Source organism: Zea mays, chromosome 8, assembly GCF_902167145.1.
Source record: "Zea mays cultivar B73 chromosome 8, Zm-B73-REFERENCE-NAM-5.0, whole genome shotgun sequence".
In the NCBI taxonomy this organism is placed as follows: domain Eukaryota; kingdom Viridiplantae; phylum Streptophyta; class Magnoliopsida; order Poales; family Poaceae; genus Zea; species Zea mays.
This window is the reverse complement of record NC_050103.1, coordinates 174,245,403-174,270,773: the sequence shown is the minus strand read 5'-3', so window position 1 is coordinate 174,270,773 and position 25,371 is coordinate 174,245,403. Positions and strand designations below refer to the sequence as shown.

The following is a 25,371-nucleotide window of genomic DNA, read 5'->3' as shown; positions in this document are numbered from 1 at the left end:
ATTTTGCTTATTTAGGATACGCTCGTCAAAATACCTTATCATTCGCTGTGGCCGTTAATGAATGGCGGGTATTTCGGCGAGCGTGGGACCAAATAAGCAAAAATCCCTTGCACTTGTGATCACCGGGGCACAACGTTTTCCCCCTTCTATATATTTTTGATGAGGGGACGCCGAACGTGATATATGCGCAGGCTTGCGTGTGACCCAGATTCGTAGGCCGGAAATAACGAGCCCTGTTTGCATATGGGCCAAATTCCAGGCCCATTTATGGAGTGATCTCTTCTCCAGTTTTTCTTAATTACTCCTATGACCCCAGTTTTTCCTTAATTACTCTAGGCCCATTTATGGATTTTTGCCCCACACTGGATATGGGTAGCACAGACAACTCCAGTGCCAGAAACGGTGTCTTTCCATGCCGAACAATGGAGGATCATACAGATGATGTAACGACTACTCTGCCCTGTCCGATGTCCAAGATATGGCCTTCGCCTTCAACAATAAACCACATGTTCGTGAAAGCAGTCAGATACAGGTACCCATGGAATAGGATTACCAGATCATTTGACAGGATAAACTGCTGGAAATCCATTCCCCTTTCTTCCAAACATGCCCTATGTGTTTCTACCTAATACCATTGCTATTTTTTTTAACATGGCTAGAACTTAGAAGCATTTAAAAAAAGCATGAGCTTGATGCATGTGAATCAGATAAATCAAGTAACGAAACTCTGAAGAACACATCTCGTGGTAAAATGACCACAATGTCAAGAAAAGGACTGCTGATGGGAAAGCATGACACAGTTTTCTAGTCAATCCAAGTAAAATAGATCTCAAGATATCGATGTCCGTGTTTTAGAAGTATGACGGCATGGATTCTAGGATGTTACCGGTTCAATTTGCTCCAGGCCACTTTGATTAAGCAAGCATTAAAAAAAATACCAAATGGAAGCTCTGAATTATATATATTCAAGGTCTCCAGAGCTGCATCGTCCAATACACTCTTGTCGAGGCCTGAGTTTGCTTCTTCCAATTCATTATCAAGATGTATACTTTCTACTTCTCTGAGTTCATCATTGTCAGGGTCTCCTCTTGCCGCCTCTTCACTTTTACTATCAAGGTAAACTCTAATTCTAATGCGCTTGCCTTTGATGTATCGATATTCCCATTTCGGTGGTGGGTATTTCTTTTTTAACTTTTCGTATTTGTCCATCATCTCTAACTTTTGAAATACATCACCTAGCATCCTGATAATAGAACCATCTGGTCTTACGCCTAGTTCCTCCATATCAGCAAAAATCTGGAAAATTTAGGTGTAAGACATCATAAGAATGCTTGGATAATTATCCCCAGCTAATGTTTCTTTGAGCAAAGCTTTCCTATCATGGGGGAAAACGGTATGAAGTCAAATCCTATCTTTTAGTTAAAACAACACTGAAAGGATCACGATGCCCAAGAGGGGGGGGTGAATTGGGCTTTTCTAAAAATCAACACTAATTAAAACCTAAGCAAGAGCTAAACAAGAGCCCAACTTCACCCCACCAACTAGCACTAAGAAAATAATACTAGAAATGTAACAAGGCTAAGACAATGCTTCAAATACTTGCTAAACAAATACACAAAGTAAATAGCTTGAATTAAGTGCGGAATGTAAAGCAAAGTTTAGAAAACTCCTCCAATTTTTCCCGAGGTATCGAAGAGTCGGCACTCTCCACTAGTCCTCGTTGGAGCACCCGCGCAAGGGTATCGCTCCCCCTTGGTCCTCGCAAGAACCAAGTGCTCACTACGAGATGATCCTTTGCCACTCCGGCGCGGTGGATCCCTCGAGACCGCTTACAAACTTGAGTCGGGTCACCAACAAAATCTTCACGGTGATCACCGAGCTCCCAACGCCACCAAAGCCATCTAGGTGATGCCGATCACCAAGAGTAACAAGCCATAGACTTTCGCTTGACCAAGAGAAGCCTAATGCAAGTGGTGTGTGCTCTAGGTGGCTCTCACTAGCTCTAATGAGGAACAAGCGTGGATTATGATTCTCTAATCTCCTCACAAGGCTTTTGGTGCTTGCAATACTCTACCAAGGTGCTGGAATAAATGTGGAGTGCAAGACATTGAATATGGTGGGTGGAAGGGGTATAAATAGCCCTCACCCACCAACTAGCCGTTACAGGAAACTTGCTGCGCGATGGCGCACCGGACAGTCCGGTGCGCCACCGGTGCGCCAACGGTGCGCCACCGGTGCGCCAACGGTCACTTCCAACGGCTAGTTCTGACAGCTAGCCGTTGGACTCATGGCGCACCGGACAGTGAACAGTTCACTGTCCGGTGCACACCGGACAGTCCGGTGCGGTGTCCGGTGTGCCGCTAAAATTCATTTTCCGAAGGCTGCGCTCTCGGGTTTCTGCTACTGGGTGAGTCCCTGCTGTGGACCAGCCTAGCCCACCTGGCAGAGGGTGCACCGGACAGTCCGGTGCACACCGGACAGTCCGGTGCCCCAAAGCCAGAAACTCTAAGTCTTGTTTTTCAGCTGATTTTCAAATCGGTTTTCGTTCTAACTTGTGTGTGAGTTCTAGAGTGACACCTAGCACTGAATATGAGTGTGATTGTGCACCAACACTACACTAGAACTCTCTTGGTCAAACTACTTCATCGACAACCCCTCTTTATAGTACGGCTAAAAGAGAATAAAAAGCCTAACTAAAATGCGAGTGTCCACATCTCCTTGACACTTGGACTCCGTAGACCTTCACCTTTTGTTTCGTCGTTTTAGCCGTCGCTTCGAGTTCTTATCTCCGGGATTGTTTTCTCCGTTGTAGTACTTCTACCTGTCATGTGACCTAACTTACCATTTGTCTCTGCAAAACACACGTTAGTCACATATAATAATACGTTGTCATTAATCACTAAAACCAACCAGGGGCCTAGATGCTTTCAATCTCCCCCTTTTTGGTGATTGATGACAACCCTACAAGTTTTGTGAGAGTAGTTTGTTTTGAAGATTCTGTCAATAGAAAGAATGGTTAGTTATACTCAGTAATTTTTGACAGAAGAAATGTGTACCATAATAATAAGAGTGAGCGCATACACATCATAAGATTCTTGTTCATATAAAAGAGAAAGTAAATTAATGAAACAAGAGCTAGAAGACTGGTGATTTGATATAAGGTGAAAACGTAATACACACAGTCAACCAAAAGCAACGAGAGTATATGACGAGTTTGTGAACATAAAGCTAGTACAGAGAGTAGCAGGCACAAATATTACATCAAAAGGACACTGACTCTCTACTAACTCTCTGACTCCCCCTAGCTCTCACAACTCATATCTCTCCCCCTTTGGCGTCAAACACCAAAAGGGACCTAAACATCTGATGCAGGAGGAGGCGACGGGGGCGCATCCGGTCGAGGTCGAGGTAGCAGAGCAAACGCCGACGGAGGGTCAGAGTCAGTCTCGGATCCAGGATCTGCGGTAGAAGCTGGAGCTGGTACTGACTCGGACGCAGGCAGCGCTGCAGGAGCTACCGGAACAGAAGCAGTCACAGATACTGCCACAGCGGTAGTGGTAATAGCAGATGCTGGTGGCACTAGCGGCTGTGGGCAGACAGAGCTGAGGACCGGAGACGTGAACGCCAAGGTGACCGGCCGGAGCGGAGAGGTAACAGCAGGGGGTGCATCCAAGATCGAAGGCACCACAGGAGCGTAAAGCGAAGAAGGCGGAGCAGACTGAACTGGAGGTGCTGAGATACCCGAATGCTGAAGCATGAGGGCCATGAATGCCCTATTCTCTGCCCTATCCTGAATAAGCTGCTGCTGAAGTGAATCCTGCCTGTCCTGCATAGTCTGAAACATTGAGAGCATCCTCTCGGACATACGGGCCTGCTCGGCTGCCAGCTGAGCTTGCTGCTGAGTGAGAGTCTGAAGAATCGAAGCTAGAGCAGGGTCCATAGCCTGAGGGGTAGCAGGGGCAGCACTAGAGCTCCCAGCCTCATGATCATGAGAGCGTGGAGGCATAGGAGGCGGAGGCGGAGGAGGAATCCCAAAATCATCATCATCATCATCATCGTCGGCGGCACCCTGGGTGTCAAACTGGCGAAGTGCTGCATCCTCAGCCTGAGTGTCAAACACAGGAGCATAAGCTGGCACTGGAATCTCTGGAGCAGGACGGTAAGATCCAAACACAAGGCGAGAGGCCTCAAGGGTGCTCTGAAAGCGAGGTGGCTGGATCAGCTGCGCAAATATGTGGCATAAGTAGTGAGCATAGGGTAGCTGCCGCCGAGCACGAATCCCATCCAGAACAGTGTCCTCAATCTCACAGATCAGAAAGTCAACAACATCAAACTCAGAGTGGGATACCAGGGCACCAAGGAGCCAAAGCTGGATATGAGTGGTGGCCTCCCTGTATCCCATCCTAGGCAGGAGTGTCCGTCTGACGAGCTCATATAAGTACTTCGCTGCCGGAGTGAAGTCTGCTGGAGAACGTCGCGACCCATCTGAAAAAGGCGGGCGGAACAGAGCCGCGACGTGAGCTGTCCCTGGAGCCACACCGCCGTGAGGGCGACGTGGAGGATCTGAAGTGCCGTAACAGAGACTGTGGAGGCGAGTCGACGAATCAGGGAATCCAAAAAGCTGTCTGATCTGACTGGCAGTGATCGTGACATCCTCGCGCTCAAAGCGGAACCTCATCCACTGATGATCCGGGTCAATCCAAACAGAGGCATAGAAGACGCGGACCCACTCCTCAACATATCTGCCGCTGATAGTCAGAAAGGATAGAAGGCCTGGCAAATATGTGAGATGCGCCTCAGACTCAGCACCGGCTGCTAGCAAGAAGGCTGGAAGATCCAAGAGGCGGTGAACTCGTAGCGCAATCTGAGCTGACATCTGAGCCCTGAAGAAAGACTCCTGAATCCGAGTGCTGAAAAGAACTCCTGCTGCTGGGTCTCTCTGAGCTGGCAGCCAAGACTCCACGGGTACGTACCTGAACCGACGTACCCGGGCTGCAGTGGCACGCTGAAGATCAAACAGACGAGGATCCGAAACCAGTGGACGGACCTCAGTCTCGTCACGCTCCCGGAAGCGAGGAGGGGGTACAGGTGGAGCAGAAGCGGGAGCGGGGGCAGGGGAAGCAGTGGAAGCTGGCGTGGTGCTGGTAGTGGGTATGGCGGTGGAGGTGGATGGAGCAATAGGAGTGACTGGGGCAGGAAGAGTGGGTGGTGGAGTGGAAGCGGAGGTGTGAGTGGATGAGCGAGACCGGGAGGCGACACGACGAGCACGGAAAGCAATCTGATCTGAAGGAACATCCGGCTGATCTCCAAGTGCTGCCTGTGCAGCGGCTGCTGCAGCTGCTGCTGCTGCACGAGCCTCTCTGTCCGACCGCCGCTTCTTGCGGCCTTCCTGCTGCTCCAAAAAGACAGTCTTCCCCTTCACCTGCCTGAAGGGGCGACGAGGGTCCTCGTCATCGCCACCCCCTGACGCCGACGCATTCTTCGTGCGCGGCATCCTGAACTAAAGTCTGCAAATGAGATAGAGAGACTAAGCACAGAGCAAATAGTGACTGATAGAATTAGCAAAGAGTGAGATGTCTACCTGGAAAGCGCACACTGGAGGTGACGATCCAGGCAGAACGGAAGACGGCACACACAAAGTCACTGAAATGACAGAAGAGGTGAGCACGTATTAGTCACATAGTCATAAGCATATGAAATGTGAACAAATACATACACAAAGAGATATGGCACGAGACGGAACGATCGATAAGTCAAAAACCGTGAAAACGACGTTTGACGGACAAATAGAGACATGGGATGATTGGAATTCAAAATGAGGCACAAAACGATATGGGATTGAGCCGATACTTCACGAATAGGTTTATATAGGTCAATATGAGTGAAGTGTGTGCTTGGTTTGAATTTAGGCGAAGAAATAGGGTTTTGGGCACTCGGCTCGGAAACGATCGTGCAAAACGAGAATTTTGGTTAAATTTAAGCTTGGGATCTCGGATTGGTGTGAAATTTGGCAAGTAGGTTACTGGAAGTGTGGTGAAGGTGCCTGAAAAATTTGGGTTCAATTGGAGCAAGTTTGGCTGGTTTGGGCATTTCACCGAACACTTGTTGGGCGAGGATTTAGGGTTTTAGGTATATGGCCATTTGAGGTGGGAATGCCCTCCCGAAGAAGCTAAGAGTTTGCAGGGATACACAACAGAGACAATAGAGCACAAATCACCAATTGGATTCACAGGATTTCTCAGAGATTGGAAGGATTGGCAAAAGGGTGGAGTTACTGCCTAAACAACAGAGAAACGAGAGAGAGAGAGGGAGGACAGTGGGTTGCTCACCGAGGGGGAGCAGAGGGAGACGAGGTCGCCGGCGATGATGGCCGGAGATGGTGGCCACCGGAGAGGTCGCCGGACTACCGCAAGGAGCAGAGACGAGGCGCCTGGAGACAGAGAGCTTGCGGCTGGGAGAAGAAATGAGACAGAGCCCCTGGCTCGGTCGGGCTGGGGGCGATTTTTTTTTTAAAAAAAGCGAGATGGGCACACCGGACAGTCTACAGTGGCTGTCCGGTGCACACCGGACAGCGCACAGTAGATGTCCGGTGAACCACCGGACAGCGCACAGGAAAAGAGGAACTTCGCGCGCGGCTGCCGGTGCACCGGACATTGCATAGTGCAGTGTCCGGTGCACACCGGACTGTCCGGTGAGCCCAGACAGAGGAGAGTTTGGAAAATTTTGAATTTTTCTATCTAACTCCTAACCAAACCAAATCCCAACTTATAATCACACAAAAGAACACTTGTTGGGACAGGTATTGGCACCCTCATATACTTTTCAAAATATTTTGCCATAGGCTAGATAATTTTTAGAGAAAATAGGCAAATGGTGAAATTTGCATTTGGGCTTGCGCTAGGGGTTTTCAAGAGTGATTTGAGTTTTGAATACTCCCCCTAAGTGCAGTACCTCATGCATATTTCAAGAACCAATAATTGCATGAAAGTAAGAATTTAAGTGCTAAAAGCTTAAAACTAAGACTTGTCAAGTTTGACCCGAGTTAAGCTTTTTCACTCGCTTTATTGGCGGTTATCTCAACTAGGTTAGACAAGCCCTAGATGCAATACAAGGAATTTAAATATGCAATGCAAGTGACAACACCATTTGACATTTCACATAAAATTTCTGAGATCAAGGATATTTAGTTCATTCCTCAACATGCAAAAGCGGGTCTTATCAAGTGGCTTAGTGAAAATATCCGCTAATTGATCTTCCGACCTCACTCCTTCTAAAATAATATCTCCTTTAGCAACATGATCTCTAAGGAAGTGATGACGGATATCAATGTGCTTGGTGCGAGAGTGTTGTACAGGATTATTAGCAATTTTAACAGCACTCTCATTATCACACAACAAAGGTACTTTTTCTAGAACTACACCATAGTCTAGAAGAGTTTGTTTCATATATAAAATCTGTGTGCAACAAGCACCTGCGGCAATGTATTCCGCTTCGGCAGTTGACAAGGCAACACTATTTTGCTTTTTGGATGTCCATGAAACTAGTGATCTACCAAGCAAATGGCATCCCCCAGAAGTACTTTTCCTATCAATTTTGCAACCGGCATAATCCGAATCGGAATAGCCAATTAAATCAAAAGTAGCTCCTTTGGGATACCACAGACCAACGCTTGTGGTGTGCTTGAGATACCTAAGAATTCTCTTAACAGCGCGAAGATGAGCTTTCTTAGGATTAGATTGAAATCTAGCACACATGCAGACACTAAACATGATATCGGGCCTAGATGCGGTAAGGTATAATAAACTACCAATCATAGAACGGTAGAGAGTTTGATTAACCGGGTTACCTCCCTCATCTAAGTCGAGATGTCCATTTGTAGGCATGGGGGTCTTGATTGGTTTGCACTTCTCCATGTTGAATCTTTTCAACAAGTCTTTGGTATACTTCTCTTGAGAGAGAAAGTTACCATCTTTCATTTGCTTGACTTGAAAGCCGAGGAAGTATGTTAGCTCACCAATCATTGACATCTCGAACTCCTTCGACATCAACTCACCAAATTCCTTGCAATGACAGTCATTTGTCGAGCCAAAGATTATATCATCAACATATACTTGACAAATGAAAATATCACCGTTATGTTTCTTGGTGAAGAGAGTTGTGTCGACGGTCCCGATTTTGAAGCCCTTTTCGATGAGGAAGTCGCGAAGACGCTCATACCAAGCCCTTGGAGCTTGCTTTAGCCCATATAGCGCCTTGGACAACCTGTAAGCATGGTTAGGATATCTAGGGTCTTCAAATCCAGGCGGTTGCTCAACATATACAAGTTCATTTATGAAGCCATTTAAAAATGCACTTTTTACATCCATTTGATAAAGTTTTATATCATAACATGATGCATATGCAAGTAGGATACGGATGGCTTCCAGTCGAGCAACCGGTGCAAAGGTCTCTCCAAAATCTAAGCCTTCAACTTGAGAGAATCCTTTTGCAACAAGTCTTGCCTTGTTTCTTACAATCACACCTTGATCATCCTGTTTGTTTCTGAACACCCACTTTGTTCCAATGATTCTTGCATCTTGTGGGGGCTTCTCCAGGGTCCAAACTTCGTTACGGGTGAAGTTGTTAAGTTCTTCATGCATGGCATTCACCCAGTCCGGATCCTGTAGCGCCTCATCTATACAAGTAGGCTCAACACAAGAAACAAAGGAGTGATGTTCAATAAAATTAGCATGTTTATGTGATCGAGTAATAACCCCTTGTGAAGGACTCCCGATGATTTGGTTTTGAGGATGAGCTTGAAGTAGTGATGAGTTTCTCCTGTCAACCACTTGGGAAGAAGATTCTGGAGCATCAACATCTTCGGCTTGTACCCTTGCTTGTTCATGAGAGACAAATGTATCTTCATTTGCATGCCTCTCATCTTTTTCATCATCTTGTGGTACATTTGATGAAGAAGGCATGTCAATGACTTGCACCTCTTCTTCATCTTCTTTTGGTTTGATAGCTCCAATAGGCATGTTCTTCATTGCTTCCCTAAGTGGCTCATCACCTACATCATCAAGATTTTCAAGTGCTCCTTGGGAGCCATTAGTCTCATCAAATTCCACATCATATGTTTCTTCTACCACGCCAGTGGCATGGTTGAATACTCGATATGCTTTGGACTTTAATGAATAACCCAAAAGAAAACCAATATCACAACGTCTTTGAAACTTCCCTAGATGATGGCGTTTTTTGTAGATGTAGCATTTGCACCCAAACACCCGGAAGAAAGAGACGTCTGGCTTTTTCCCATTTAGCAGTTCATAAGGAGTCTTCGCAAGTAGCCGGTGAGGAAATAGCCTGTTTGATGCATAGCAAGCAGTGTTGACAGCTTCAGCCCAAAACCTCTCCGGTGTGTTATACTCATCAATCATTGTTCTTGCAAGAGTGATCAAGGTCCTATTTTTCCTTTCAACAACTCCATTTTGTTGAGGTGTATATGTGGCAGAGACTTCATGCTTGATCCCAATTTCATCACAGTACTCATGAATGTTGGTGTTGTCAAATTCTTTGCCATTGTCACTTCTGATCTTCTTAATCTTGCAATCAAATTCATTTTGTGCTTTCTTGGCAAACTTCTTGAATATAGATGCAACTTCAGATTTGTCATGGAGAAAGAACACCCAAGTGTATCTTGAGAAGTCATCAACAATTACTAGACAGTAGAGGTTGCCACCGGCACTGACATAATTTGTAGGTCCAAATAAATCCATATGAAGTAGTTCCAGTGGCCTTGATGTTGACATGAAAGCTTTAGTGGGATGTGTATTGGCAACTTGCTTTCCAGCTTGACATGCACTGCATGGCTTGTCTTTTTCAAACACCACATCCTTTAATCCTCTAACCATATCTTTCTTTAATACCTTCTTGAGTGTGCTCATTCCAACATGTGCAAGCCTCCTATGCCAAAGCCATCCAAGAGAAGCTTTGGTGAAGAGGCAAGTTCTTAAGTCTGCATCTTCTGAAGTGAAATCCACTAAGTAGAGGTTGTTGTATCTAAAGCCCTTGAATACCATTGATTCATCATCCATTTTTGTTACAATAACCTCTGATGGAGTGAATAAGCATTGAAGTCCAAGATCACAGAGTTGTCCCACTGACAATAAATTGAAGCTCAAAGGTGCAACTAAGAGAACATTTGATATTGATAAATCATTTGAGATTGCCACCTTGCCAAGTCCTTGTACTTTTCCTTTTGAGTTGTCTCCAAATGTGATTTTATCTTGACCATCAAAATTCTCATCTAATGAGGTGAACATCCGTGGGTTGCCTGTCATATGTTGTGTGCATCCACTGTCAATAACCCAATGCCTCCCACCGGTCTTGTAGTTCACCTACATTCACAGACAATTCAAGCTTGAGTTTTGAGAGCCCTATATTGCATAGGACCAGTGACTCTCTCAATTAAGGACTTTGCCACCCAGATTTGTCTAGGTCTACTCTTATTTGGTGGACCTAGGAATGTAACCTTAATCTTTCCATTTGCAACCTTTCTTAGAACATAGTGAGCATTGAAAGCAAATGGTCTTGAGTGCTTAGGCAAGGGAGTTGGTGGTTTAGCTTTGCAGTTGTGGGCAAAATGACCTTCATTTCCACACTCAAAGCATTTGATAGGCTTGTGAGTCTGCATTGGCTTGTATTGAGTGATAGCTTTCTTTTGCACCAAAGCATTGTATCCAATACCACTCTTGTTATTTTTCATAACAGTGTTCATAAGCAGCTCATTTTGGAGGTATTGACCCTTGTTGAACTTTTGCACACTTGTTGCAAGATGTTCATTTTCACTTTTTAGTTTCTTGACCTCATTCTTAAGCCTTTGATTATCCACTGCCAACTCATTGTTGAAATCATTGTTCTCAATAGCAACTTTTCCTCTAGTAGTTGCATCAGTCAAATAATTCTTCAATTTTTGGTTGTCTAAAGTCAGGACTTCAACTTTTTCAGTCAATTCAGCATGTAAACTAGTTTGCTCTTCTTGAATCAAATCATCACATGAGGTTGCTACATCAAGCTTAACAACAGGGTTAATAGCCTCATGTGTTTTGCAAGATAAAAGTTCATTTTCAACAAGAAGATTGTCATGATCAAATTTAATTTGAGTATAGTCTTCCTTGATCTTAACTAGTCTATTTTGCAACTCCCTATTAGCTTCATTTAATTTGTCATATTTCTCCTTAGCATCTTTTAGGGAGTTTGTGAGCTCATTTATAGTTGATGACATAGTTTTATTTTCTTCTTTTATTTCATCACTAGCCTTCATAACTATGTCATACTTGGCATTTAAAGATTCATTTTCATTTTTCAACCTATCACATTTAGCTTTTGACTTTCTAATGATTTGAGTATATTCTTTAAGTAAGTCAGCTAACTCATCATATGAAGGTGAAGCAAATTCTTCATCACTATCACTATCACTAGCATCATCAATATTAATATCATTTTGTACCTTTCGTTCACCCCTAGCCATAAGGCACAGGTGAGAAGTGGATGATGGCGATGGTGGTGGTGAAGAGAAGTCCCCGGCGATGGCCGCAACTTTTTCATCATCCTCTTCTTCACTTGAAGAAGATCCACTTGATGACTCGACGTCGGTGAGCCAGTCGCCAACAATATAAGCCTTTCCATTCTTCTTTTTGTGGAACCTCTTTTGCTTCCCATCCCTTCTTTTGAAGAATTTCTTTTCTTTCTTTTCATCATCACTGTCATCTTCTTTCTTGCCCTTGAACTTGTTCTTCTTGGGCTTGTTGCATTGATGAGCAAGATGACCAAGCTCACCACAGTTGTAGCAGTCCATCTCAGAAATGGGCTTTCTTTTGTTGGAGAAGAACTTCTTCTTTTTTGAATCAAATTTGATGCCTTCTCTATTTAGCTTCTTCAACATCTTGGTGGTCTTCCTTACCATCAAGGCAATGTTTGCATCAAGGTCATCATCACTTGAGGATTCTTCCTCAACTTGAATTTTTGTTTTTCCTTTTCTTTCATGATTTGCTTTGAGAGCCAAATCCTTTCTTTTGGAAGATGATTCTTCTTTGTTGATGTGCATGTACATCTCATGAGCATTGATCTTTCCCAAAATTTGTGTAGGTGTGGTAACTGAAAGATCCATTTGATGTAGCACAGTGACAATGTGTCCATATTTGTCTATTGGGAGGACACTGAGAATCTTCCTCACAACATCCGGTTGTGAGATTTGAGTAAGCCCCAATCCATTGACTTCCTCTACAAGAATATTAAGTCGTGAGTACATAGCGTTTGCATTTTCATTAGTAAGCATTTCAAAAGAATTTAACTTTCGCATAGCTATGTGATATCTCTCCTCACGTTCACTTCTAGTTCCTTCGTGTAGAGCACAAATGTCCATCCACAAATCATGAGCATTTTTATGATTCCGAACTCTATTGAACACATCTTTGCAAAGGCCTCTAAAAAGGGTGTTTTTGGCCTTCGCGTTCCATTTCTCATAATTAAACTCATCACCTACAAGATTTGTGGGATCTCTAGGTTGGGGAAACCCTTGTGTTGCGGCTTTATAGACACCAATGTCTATAGCCTCTAAGTATGCTTCCATACGAATTTTCCAATAAGGAAAATCATCACCATCAAAAACGGGAGGAGGTCCATCCCCACCGGACATCGTAACTCTAGCGGTTAAGCTAATCTATGAGCAACTAGGTTCTGATACCAATTGAAAGGATCACGATGCCCAAGAGGGGGGGTGAATTGGGCTTTTCTAAAAATCAACACTAATTAAAACCTAAGCAAGAGCTAAACAAGAGCCCAACTTCACCCCACCAACTAGCACTAAGAAAATAATACTAGAAATGTAACAAGGCTAAGACAATGCTTCAAATACTTGCTAAACAAATACACAAAGTAAATAGCTTGAATTAAGTGCGAAATGTAAAGCAAAGTTTAGAAAACTCCTCCAATTTTTCCCGAGGTATCGAAGAGTCGGCACTCTCCACTAGTCCTCGTTGGAGCACCCGCGCAAGGGTATCGCTCCCCCCTTGGTCCTCGCAAGAACCAAGTGCTCACTACGAGATGATCCTTTGCCACTCCGGCGCGGTGGATCCCTCGAGACCGCTTACAAACTTGAGTCGGGTCACCAACAAAATCTTCACGGTGATCACCGAGCTCCCAACGCCACCAAAGCCGTCTAGGTGATGCCGATCACCAAGAGTAACAAGCCATAGACTTTCGCTTGACCAAGAGAAGCCTAATGCAAGTGGTGTGTGCTCTAGGTGGCTCTCACTAGCTCTAATGAGGAACAAGCGTGGATTATGATTCTCTAATCTCCTCACAAGGCTTTTGGTGCTTGCAATACTCTACCAAGGTGCTGGAATAAATGTGGAGTGCAAGACATTGAATATGGTGGGTGGAAGGGGTATAAATAGCCCTCACCCACCAACTAGCCGTTACAGGAAACTTGCTGCGCGATGGCGCACCGGACAGTCCGGTGCGCCACCGGTGCGCCAACGGTGCGCCACCGGTGCGCCAACGGTCACTTCCAACGGCTAGTTCTGACAGCTAGCCGTTGGACTCATGGCGCACCGGACAGTGAACAGTTCACTGTCCGGTGCACACCGGACAGTCCGGTGCGGTGTCCGGTGTGCCGCTAAAATTCATTTTCCGAAGGCTGCGCTCTCGGGTTTCTGCTACTGGGTGAGTCCCTGCTGTGGACCAGCCTAGCCCACCTGGCAGAGGGTGCACCGGACAGTCCGGTGCACACCGGACAGTCCGGTGCCCCAAAGCCAGAAACTCTAAGTCTTGTTTTTCAGCTGATTTTCAAATCGGTTTTCGTTCTAACTTGTGTGTGAGTTCTAGAGTGACACCTAGCACTGAATATGAGTGTGATTGTGCACCAACACTACACTAGAACTCTCTTGGTCAAACTACTTCATCGACAACCCCTCTTTATAGTACGGCTAAAAGAGAATAAAAGGCCTAACTAAAATGCGAGTGTCCACATCTCCTTGACACTTGGACTCCGTAGACCTTCACCTTTTGTTTCGTCGTTTTAGCCGTCGCTTCGAGTTCTTATCTCCGGGATTGTTTTCTCCGTTGTAGTACTTCTACCTGTCATGTGACCTAACTTACCATTTGTCTCTGCAAAACACACGTTAGTCACATATAATAATACGTTGTCATTAATCACTAAAACCAACCAGGGGCCTAGATGCTTTCAAACACGCAAACTGGTGAAATAAGGGAAAAAAAGAAATTCCATTTCCTACCTCGAACATCTTATCATGATCTTCAGCACTGTAATAGAAAGAAATAATTCTCATGAAAAATGTACGAGGCAAACCCTCCATATGTCGTGAGAATACCATTCCAAATAACTCTTCTGCTTCCTCAATCCGTCCGTCCTCAATCAAAGCATTCAACAGGGTGTAATAGCTTCCCATTGTCTTCACCTAACCTTTGTTGAACATCCATTTAATGACCTAGACCATGTGGCCATTGTTTGAGTTCAGAATAAGGGTTTGGTATTATAAAGGAACAACTAAATCATAAATGTAGTATGGATAATGAAAAAAAATAGTTTATCTTTCTTAATGGAAAAGCAGAGCGCTCCTGCCACTATCTTAAAAAACGGTTTATTATTAAAAAGGAGCGGTTCGGTGAAGTACCATCTCGAGAGGCTAGAATACTAATGTTGTGTAATTGAAGCATAAACTAAGACAAACCATTAGATAAATCATTAAATACTTGTAAAAACTATTATATGATTACTTACAGGACATTGCCCACTCCGAGCCTTTCTATTGACAAGAAGTTCTGAGCCGATTGGGCTGTTTTGTTGGTAGGGATAGGGATGGTAGATAGGGCACCACCGGTTGCAGCAACTGGGAGGAGGACCGGAAGCAGCACGATCCCAGAGTACACCAAGATGGACAGCACTGGAACAGCAAGGACAAGATTAAAAAAAGATCAGATCTTGTTAACAATTGAAGAAAATCCGTCCATAAAGATCTATGAAATCTCAACCACCAAACCGAATCCTAACGGTATATTTTCAACAGCCTCTCACTCTGCTGCAAAATTGATCTTTTCCAGGACAATCCGCCCCAATAAATGTGCAACCCATATTAGTTTCATCCAACCTACCTTTTTTGTTGTTGTTGCAAGAATAAGACAACCATTTGTAGGTACTATGAGAGAAAGCAACAAAGCATGATTGGGAAAAAACAGAGGAATGACTATAGGGGCACTATTGTATCACGACAAATCACATGAGAACAAAGAACTAAAAAAGAAATCTTCCGAATAGGTTTGTTTCTCGTGCGCAACTGACAAAATTAAAAAGAAGATGACCAGATTTTGTTAATAGTTGAAGAAAAATCGTCCAAAAAAATCTACCAAACCCCAACCACCACATCGATATTGTGGCGCTGCATAAGATCAATTACGTGCTTTCAGCTTGTTCTGTTTAATTTCAAGAGGATTGATGCAGATGGAATCGTTCCTCCAGGCATTCTTACCAAACATCCTCAAGAAGATGAACTCCATGCTGATAGGCGGCATGTTTTTCTTGGTCGGCGCCATCCTCAACACCTTCGCCGTCCACATTAACATGCTCATCATCGGCCGCATCCTGCTTGGCTTCGCCGTCGGCTTCACCGTCGGCTTCGCCAACCTTTGTCTCCTGCAAAATCAATCTTTTCAAGGACAACACGCAGAATAACTTACTTGCCCAAAACGTGCAACCCACATCAGTTCACGAGGTAAGAATAGTTTATCTTTTTTTTGTTGTTGTACTACATAATATACGAGGGAAAGCAACAAAGCATGATTGGGGGAAAACATAAGGAAATGACATAGGAACGCTATTCGAACACCACAAATGACATGAGAACAAAGAACTAAAAGAAAGAAATCTTGCGAATAGGTTTTATTCCTGGTGCGCAGCCGACAAAATTTCAACGAAGCGCAGAAGCAAATGAGATGATGGTCGCTACCAACCACCATGATAGTATCTTTTAGGAAAGCAAAAGCGAAAAAAGGAGAAACAAGGAAGGGGGTGAGCTCGAGCCCGAGCGGGCTGGGACGGTACCAGAGGAGAGGAAGACGAGGTAGAAGGTGGCATCGACCCCGCCGGCGGCGACGACGTCTGGCTCCGAGGCGGAGATGGCATCGCGGAGCCAGCCCATGGGGCTGCGCTTGCCGCGGCCGTGGCCCGCCCAAGGGTCGAGCCCGCGCAGGAGGAGGTTGGGGTAGTAGACCGGCGCGTTCCCCAGGCGGCGCGACAGCCACGTGAACAGCAGCACCAGCGCCACAAAGATGACGAACGACGTGAGCACGGACGCGATGAACAACACGAGGTCCATCCCGATGCCCCCCCCGGCAATGGCAGGCACTCTGATGTAGCGGCGGCAATGGCGAGGAGATCTGGGGACGAGCGGGTGGGATCAAGGCGATGGCGCTCGTGCCCCTCCGGTCTCGCTTCGGGCTGGTTCGGGGGCGGTTGCAGGGTTCCATGGGACCACGGGTTGCGCTGGGTGAGCGTGCGACATGCGTCGGGCGGGCAGGCGGGCGGGATTGCGGCAGGTCGGAGGAGGGAGGGGGCGCTTACTTCCTTGGGGTGCGAGTAGTAGGGGTGAGACGCGTAACGCGAGCCTCCAGGTCGGGCTACGCGGCGGCGTCGTGACTGATCCGCTCCGAGACGTGAAGACCCGCCGAGGCCCCGTCGGGGTCGATAGCCTCCTCCTCTCCCCACGCCATGGTCGGAGCATTGCGGGGAGGAAGGCGTCGATGTCGGAAGGGTGGGTGGCGATTGCGGCGGGCGGGTGGGGACTGCGGCGCGCGGACGGGCGGATCGCAGGGGGCACGGATAGAGAGGCGGGGGCAGTCTACATTAGAGTCTTAATAGTTAGTAGAGATATACGAGGGAAAGCAACAAAGCACGATTGGGGGAAAAACAGAAGGAAATGACATAGGAACGCTATTCGAACACCACAAATGACATGAGAACAAAGAACTAAAAGAAAGAAATCTTGCGAATAGGTTTTATTCCTGGTGCGCAGCCAACAAAATTTCAACGAAGCGCAGAAGCAAATGAGATGATGGTCGCTACCAACCACCATGATAGTATCTTTTAGGAAAGCAAAAGCGAAAAAAGGAGAAACAAGGAAGGGGGTGAGCTCGAGCCCGAGCGGGCTGGGACGGTACCAGAGGAGAGGAAGACGAGGTAGAAGGTGGCATCGACCCCGCCGGCGGCGACGACGTCCGGCTCCGAGGCGGAGATGGCATCGCGGAGCCAGCCCATGGGGCTGCGCGTGCCGCGGCCGTGGCCCGCCCAAGGGTCGAGCCCGCGCAGGAGGAGGTTGGGGTAGTAGACCGACGCGTTCCCCAGGCGGCGCGGCAGCCACGTGAACAGCAGCACCAGCGCCACGAAGATGACGAACGACGTGAGCACGGACGCGATGAACAACACGAGGTCCATCCCGATGCCCCCCCGGCAATGGGAGGCACTCTGATGTAGCGGCGGCAATGGCGAGGAGATCTGGGGACGAGCGGGCGGGATCAAGGCGGTGGCGCTCGTGCCCCTCCGGTCTCGCTTCGGGCTGGTTCGGGGGCGGTTGCAGGGTTCCATGGGACCACGGGTTGCGCTGGGTGAGCGTGCGGCATGCGTCGGGCGGGCGGGCGGGCGGGATTGTGGCAGGTCGGAGGAGGGAGGGGCGCTTACTTCCTTGGGGTGCGAGTAGTAGGGGTGAGACGCGTAGCGCGAGCCTCCAGGTCGGGCTACGCGGCGGCGTCGTGACCGATCCGCTCCGAGACGTGAAGACCCGCCGAGGCCCCGTCGGGGTCGATAGCCTCCTCCTCTCCCCACGCCATGGTCGGAGCATTGCGGGGAGGAAGGCGTCGATGTCGGAAGGGTGGGTGGCGATTGTGGCGGGCGGGTGGGGACTGCGGCGCGCGGACGGGCGGATCGCAGGGGGCACGCATAGAGAGGCGGGGGCAGTCTACATTAGAGTCTTAATAGTTAGTAGAGATTGTTTGGGGTTGGCTTAGGGCATGTACAATCTAGACACTGTTGCACGATACTCTAAGTATAAGACACAACTAAAACACAACATAATACAGTGAGCGTGTCTAAAACATATGTCTTACCATATTCATTGTACTAATCAGAGTATTCAATAAATTAAAGTGACCAATCAGCTAGTCTCCTGTCTCGAACATAGAGCTAAGACACTGTGACTTCGTCAAGATACATGTCTTGAGTTTTTTTACATTCACCCTCCTAGACACACTCGAAGACACAACTCAAGACACTCATTGTACATGCGGTGTGTGCGCTGATGCATGGTCGCCGAATGTTCTGAGATGATGACTGTAGGTAGTGTTGGTGGAATAGGATGGTTCCGCCTCTCTTGCACTACCTGAGATGGTGATTGCAGGTGATGTTGAGAAGATGCAGTGAATTTCAGTTTTGTGTTTGGTTGGTAGGACAGAGAAATAGGACGATTATTTACACCGTAGCGGTTGTTACCGCTGGCCTCACATTCCACTACCGGGCCTGCTTCTCATTGTCGCAAGTCCCTCAATGTTTCCATTGTACATTTTTAGATTACGATCTACTTCTTTAGCTACCCGAACGCATGAACCTTAAATACTCCCTCTCTCACAAATTATAATTCGTTTGGTTTTTTTGTCACGTTTGACTGGCTCGTCGTTTTAGGTTTTTGACATTTTGTTTTAGGATTTTTCATGATATAGCACCTCCTGCAAGTGTGAATATGTGATAGGATGTTTGAAAGGACATTGATGTCGTCTAGGCGGGGTAATAGGCCTAACTCAAGCTTACTCTTAAAAACCAGTATGACACCGCCGCCATGCTCGTTAGTGCTCCAGGCCATCGTCTTCGTTGTCATCGTCGTCTTTCCCAACTCTTAAACGTGGATGGAGGACCGACGACTTTTACAAGGTAGGAGCCTATTCGTTCGTTTCACGAGGAAGGGAGCACCCCTGAATCTAAGGATATAATCTCTCCTGGGCGATTCTAACCTGATTGCCCCAAAACCAGACATATCAATAGAGCAGGTTGATCTGGTGTATCCTCCTTTGTTCTCAGAACCAAACACATAGGTAGAGACATGTTGTGTCAATCATTCTATCTTAAAGCATGTACTTGTTGTTTGTTTAAGGGATTTTCCCTTTATTTAAAAAAAAAGAGAAAGCAGGCCAGCCAGGTGGGCCGCATCAAGGCTCGATTGACCGAGCAGCCCATCGGCTGGCTGGTTCCTAGGGCTCGTCGAGCAGCTGGTTGGAAAATGCAGCACATACGCAGGACGCGCGCAGGGAGGCAGATGGCGGCGCTCCTCTCTGCTCGGCAGTTCGTTAGGCTCTCGGGCGATTTCCACGCCATCCCTGCGCAACTTCCTGGCGGTCGTCTCCTTAAGATGGGCGAGCTCTCCCCTGGCCTTTTGCTGGTTTGCTCTGCTGTTCTTCCTCCTCTCTCCTGGCTTGCTGATCCGGTGATGAATTCTACCGATTCACTGTGGTGTGCGTCTCACTGTTAAGCAAGTGGAAGAGGAAAGATTTGCCTATGCGCTCCTCGAGTTTGGCATACATGTGATCTGTTGCCGGAATCGTGCATCTGTGTGGTGTTGCGGTTCTTCTCTGGTCTCTGTCCACCGTGGCCTGGTGTTTGGGCTCCTTGCTGCGCGGTGTTCCTCTTCTCGGGTTGGTGTCGTGGACATCTCTCTCGGCTCCAGCAGCGGCTCTAGTATCTCCGTCAACCTCTCGTCGTGCAGGTCCGGACGTGGGCGGCAGAATTGGTTTTCTGGGACAGAACCTTGTGTTCGCTGAGCTGGTCTTCTCACATAGACAATCTACGTGCTGTGATTACACGTTGCCTCTCTATATTTGTTGAGTAATTTTGTGCAATCTGCTAGTAATATTTACTTGGGTGTAATTGCATAATTTGTGGGTGGATTTGATTGCTTAATGATGATAGCGGTGTAGTGAGACGACGTGACAGTCTGGGTTTTAGTGTGTTGTTATTTTCAGCAGTAATATTATTTATGCTTAGTAACTACTTTCACTATTGTGCAAGCTGATTATTTAAGTTCATTATTGTTCTTTAATTTTTGTGCATACTGTTTTGATTTTGATATTCATGCTTGAATTCTAGGCTTATAATATTTGTTATAAAACCCTGATTTGGTAAGGTAGGACTGTCACGTTAGTCGAGGATCTCTGATCACCACTTAGCGTTGGAAGGTTGTCTAGTGCAGCAACCTACTATTTTGAGAGCAATATCTTAATATAAACAATTACGTTTATGTGTTTAATCTGCCTTCTTCATCTACAAGTCATGTCTAATTTACAAATGGACCTAAGAAGATAAGTTTTCACTTATGTCAAACTGACAATAAGTGACTTCATGTTAGTAAGTAATTAAGCATTAAGTAATGTTTCAGTACTTCTTATGACTGAGTTGAGAAATAAGTTTCTCTGTTGTATGTTTCTGCCATTAAGTTAAGATGGTGATCATGTAAGCATTGACTCTGATAATGTCACTTTTGCTTGAGACTTGATAACTTTTTCATTAAGATAATGGATCATGGCTATATATTGACCAACATTGTTTATAGCCATGTGTCTATGATTGACTATTGCAGGCGTCAAGTCATATTGTCTTAAGCATTTATGATTATGTTTAAGTGATTTTTAAATTTGAAGTGTTATTGTTGGAATTGAATAAGTGCCTTAGTTGAATGTCAGCTTTCTATAAGCATAAGATATAGCACATCGATATATTTCGATCAACGTTTATGTCAAGGTGTTGTTCACAAAAGGTTTTTTTGTATATTTGTTAAGTTCTTCATTTTTCAACAGTGATGAAAGAAGCACTAAGTTTTTACATGGTGCTAATACCATGAAACTCAAATAATTGTGATTCATGAGATATTGAAGTTGCAATATCCCTATTCCCTATTGCTATGTGACAGTAAGTTATTTGCTTGTACCATGTAAGCAAAGTAAGATTATGCGTAGAATATACATTATGCCGGGCAAAGTAAGATTATGCATAGAATATGTCGGTAAGAATGTGGGGGAGAAATCCTTAGATCTAGGGGAGCAATTCCCTAAGTTCAATATATATTAAGTTAAATGACTGGCATTGATGAAAAAGTCTTGATTGACATTAAAAGTAACATGCGCGTGATAAAATTTTAGCAAATGCTAAGTTTATGTGCATACTGATAGTATGTGACCTCAAGAAAAATAAAGTTTTATGAGGTAAAGTCAAAGAAGTGGAATATCAATCATGAGATTTTATCGAAATATGCAACTATTGTTTTAGTTCACATTTCGAGGGGCGGAGTAAATCCCATTAAGTTGTTTTAGTTCACATTTCGAGGGGGGCAGATAAATCCCATTATGAACTCTATTTCTTCTATAAGATTGGAATTAAGTAATCTTGGATATGATTTCCATAAGATCAAGAAATTTTGGATGGTTGATTGTAAGATGATGCCATCCATTTTGAAAAAGTTTTTCTAGAAGAACCAATACATTGGGTTGTCATGGGTCCATATAGAATATGATGACTCTAAAGGGAAATATTTGAGAACTTAAAGTAAAGAGAATATGTGTTGTTTTAGTTTCATCCTATTTGAATTAGAAATTTTATTAATAGAGTCAACACAGTGAGTTATTGTGGGTTCACATTAATCCAGTGACTCTAGAGGGAAATATTTAAATGATACAAATTATGGGTAGCACTTGTTGTCCATAGACACCATCATTAAGTTATCTTCTAAGACCTGAGGGTGAGTTTTGTGTTTTCACATATAGAACTCTTGTAAGGTGCCATTTAGCAAATGCTTGCAATATGCATTTTACTCAATAAGTGGTTAATATGGTGATTATGTTAACCGATGGCACCTATTGTAAGTTCTCGGCATTGGTACAAGGTTCATAAATTTTCTTCAAGTAACATTGATGATGTTTGTTAAGATTCATCGAGAATGGTCCAAATAAGGGGAGTATTCCTAAATAAGGGCAAATAAGTTCATGGCTGACATAATTGATGTATTAAGTTTACCTTGTGCCCTTAAAGCATTAATGCCGAGAATTTTGGCAAACTTGTTTCAGGATTGGACCCCTGGAAACCATGGTAGTTCTAAGAAAAATCAACCTTGTGAGGAAGCCCTTTTTTTGAACAAATTGAGATCTCATATTATGACTCTGGAGATCTATCTATCTTTTCAAATTTAATTGTGCACATAAGAAGATATTAATACATACTACACACCTGGATCATGTATAGGCCATGTTCTTGTATGATTAAGTGATTGTGACTTTTGAGATGGAATTGTGCACTACAGTCACTAGGTTCAATAGTGCTTAACAGTCTATTGTAATTTTTGGCTTCATGTTTTCTAAGATATCTAAACATTTTCCTTGACGAATTTAAGTTATATGTCCTAAGGTAGAATGATTCACTGTAGATGTTGAAATTCAGTGGAGGGTATTAATCCATCCAACTAAGCCTTTGTTTGGTTACTCTAGTATTTACCATAATCCACCATCTCAATACATGTGGATTGAGATGAATATTAGAGTAATCAAACGAGGCCTAAGAGCTTGTTCAATTAAAGATGGATTGAGGTGGATCAAATCTTTTTCTATTCAAAATAGTATAGGAAGGTATTTAATGTCCTTCAATCCACTCCTAACCGAGCAAGATCGGGTGATGATTCAACATCTTGGAGTTAAGTCAATTTGTGATAATAGAACCAACCGGCAAAAAAAAATTAACGAAGCAAAAACCAATGGTGGTACCGATACCCCAGAGTTGAGGTAGAAAGCCGGTGCGCAACAGCGGTTCGACAAAAAGGAAATGCAGAGGCAGTCTATTCCACTGCATCTCAGTTACTTTGCAGGACGCCCTGTTTCGACGATCGGGAGCCAGGCAATGTGACATGGTTTCTATTTCTCCAATGTTGTTTCTTTCTACAATATAATAATAATACAGAGATTGACGAAGAAGAAACTTTGTTGCAGCAGACCGAAATGACGGCAACCAAAACTCTGTTGCTTGCAGGCAGCGACAGAAGAAAATCAGGTAGAGAGGACGGTGCCCACCATGGATCAGACGCCCGATTATTTAATCACAAACCAAAATAACTTAAGGACTTGACGAACAATCGTTCCATAGCCGCAAGGATTACAAAACCAATCTGGCACTCAGGAAAATCAACTGCCGACAGGTGCATTGCATTGCCATTTGGGCCTCAACCTAACAGCACATATGGCAAAATAATACTCCCTCCGTTCTAGAATATATTTAAATAGATGATGATGAATCTAGACACATATAAAACACATATATCAAAATAAAACTCGCAAGAGAAGGTACCAAAACATGTTCCTGCAGTACCCTTTTGATGTGTATACCAAACAACTTAGATTAATTCCTATCATGGCTTACTTTGAAAAGGGGCCGAATGCGTTGTACGTTGGAGTACAAATACATCCTCTTTGTTCAACGTGCAAGCAATATCAACTCAGGTGTTGCGTACTTTACCCAGTCTCAGGAGAGCACTTCACCCAGGAGAGACAGTTATAATTTCCATTTTCTCGATGCAGAACAGACCACATTAATCTGTGGTTACTTCAACTTTGCTCAACCCAAATTCTTGGATGCCTGCGTCATCCCAACCATTTCCCAGTAGTCTTGTGAGAACTTTACTGAGAAAGAAGCCATTTGTTAGTTTCTTATCTTACGTTATTACCTTAAATAAGTGCTACAGTTCAAGCCAAAGCAATAAAAGGAGTTATATATCAAATATGAAAGCTGAAACAAAATCAGAAAAGCTAGATAAAGATGATCAAAGCAGCAAGTGTGACATGCTCCTCTCTTCAGTGGTCAAGCAACTTAAGGATTACAGTACATTCTCAGAAACCCATTGTACTACAAGGGAGTCACAGTCAGATGCCACAACATTCTGCCATGATGACAAGGTCTGGAAAAAGATAGTCCCATCCCATGGAGAATTTTATGAGGATTCACAGAGTGATCCAACAGGAAATACTGCACCTGTTGAATTATCCTATGATGTTCTGGGAACTTATCTAATCTGTGACTCACAAATCTGCGAGAGAGGCACTGCCAAAATGAAAACGAAGGATTGGTTGAAGTACATGAAGAAAAGACCTCGCGAGTTGCGGATCAATGATGAGGACCTTTTGATGACAGCTATAGTGAAAAACAAGGACCTTGGCACCTGTCACAAATTTGCTTCAGGTTCTTCAGCCGCAAAGAAGTTTAAGAAGCTGAAGAGCCACAAGAAAGGTAACAAGCTACTTTCTAAAATTGGGAAAGCTGGCACAAACCTATTGGGTGGAAAGAGAGTAAGTTTGGCCTGTAAAACTGTAATCTGCTGGTTGCTTGCGACTGGCTTTCTGAGCGTAAAAGATGTGATACAGTACCGGGATCCAAAAAGTAATAAAATTATAAAGGATGGGATGGTTACCTGGGAAGGTATTGTTTGCCATTGCTGCAAAAAAACTTATCCGTATCTGATTTCATGGCTCATGCTGGTCGTTAGTCACCCACAGTCCTCATTGGGCCTCTTTCTAGAGTCTAGCAAGTCATACACTTTGTGCCTGGTTGAGGCTTGGTCTGCTGAATCTATGAGCAGGAGAAGCTGTTATAAATAAATGCGACACAAATAGGATCAATCACAGAGAAGACACGGATTTAACGTGGAAAACCCCTCCAAAGTGAAGGGGAAAAAAACCACGGGCGCCGGCCGGCAACTTCTCACTATTTTCGGGTGGTTACAGATCGCAGGAGATTTACAATTGAGATGAGATATCTCCTGCGACTTACAAAGATATTTATAGAGGTGAAACCCTAAAACGATCCGTACCGGGGGGGGCTCCGCCCCCCGCACCCCCCAGGCGTCCCACCGGCCCAAGCCTCCCGGCGACGGGCCTCCGCTTCGCTCGCCAATTTGGCCGCCTTCTTCAGAATTTGGATCACAAACTCAACAGAAAACAATGCATGGGGTAAAAAAGTTGAGGCAATAGATGAAAGTGATGACACCTGTGGTTTATGTGGAGATGGTGGTGAATTACTTTGCTGTGACAATTGCCCATCAACATATCATCAAGCTTGCTTGTCTGCTAAGGTATCTATTATCCACTTTTCCATGGTGCCATTATATGTACATTGGTCAAAGATACATTTCATTCTGAGGTTGCTGTCATTAACTTTGCAATGCTTTGTTCCAAATTGTGTGTTGATAATTCGACATGATATTAAATGAATCAATACTTATTCTATGTGAAATTGTTTCCTACTTA

At 44.8% G+C, this 25,371-nt stretch overlaps 1 pseudogene; it reads right to left on the bottom strand.

The window, feature by feature from the left end:
- Positions 1–850: 850 nt before the first annotated feature.
- On the bottom strand, positions 851–14,747 carry LOC109941955 (pentatricopeptide repeat-containing protein At4g21190-like; annotated as a pseudogene).
- Between the last annotated feature and the right edge of the window lie 10,624 nt (positions 14,748–25,371).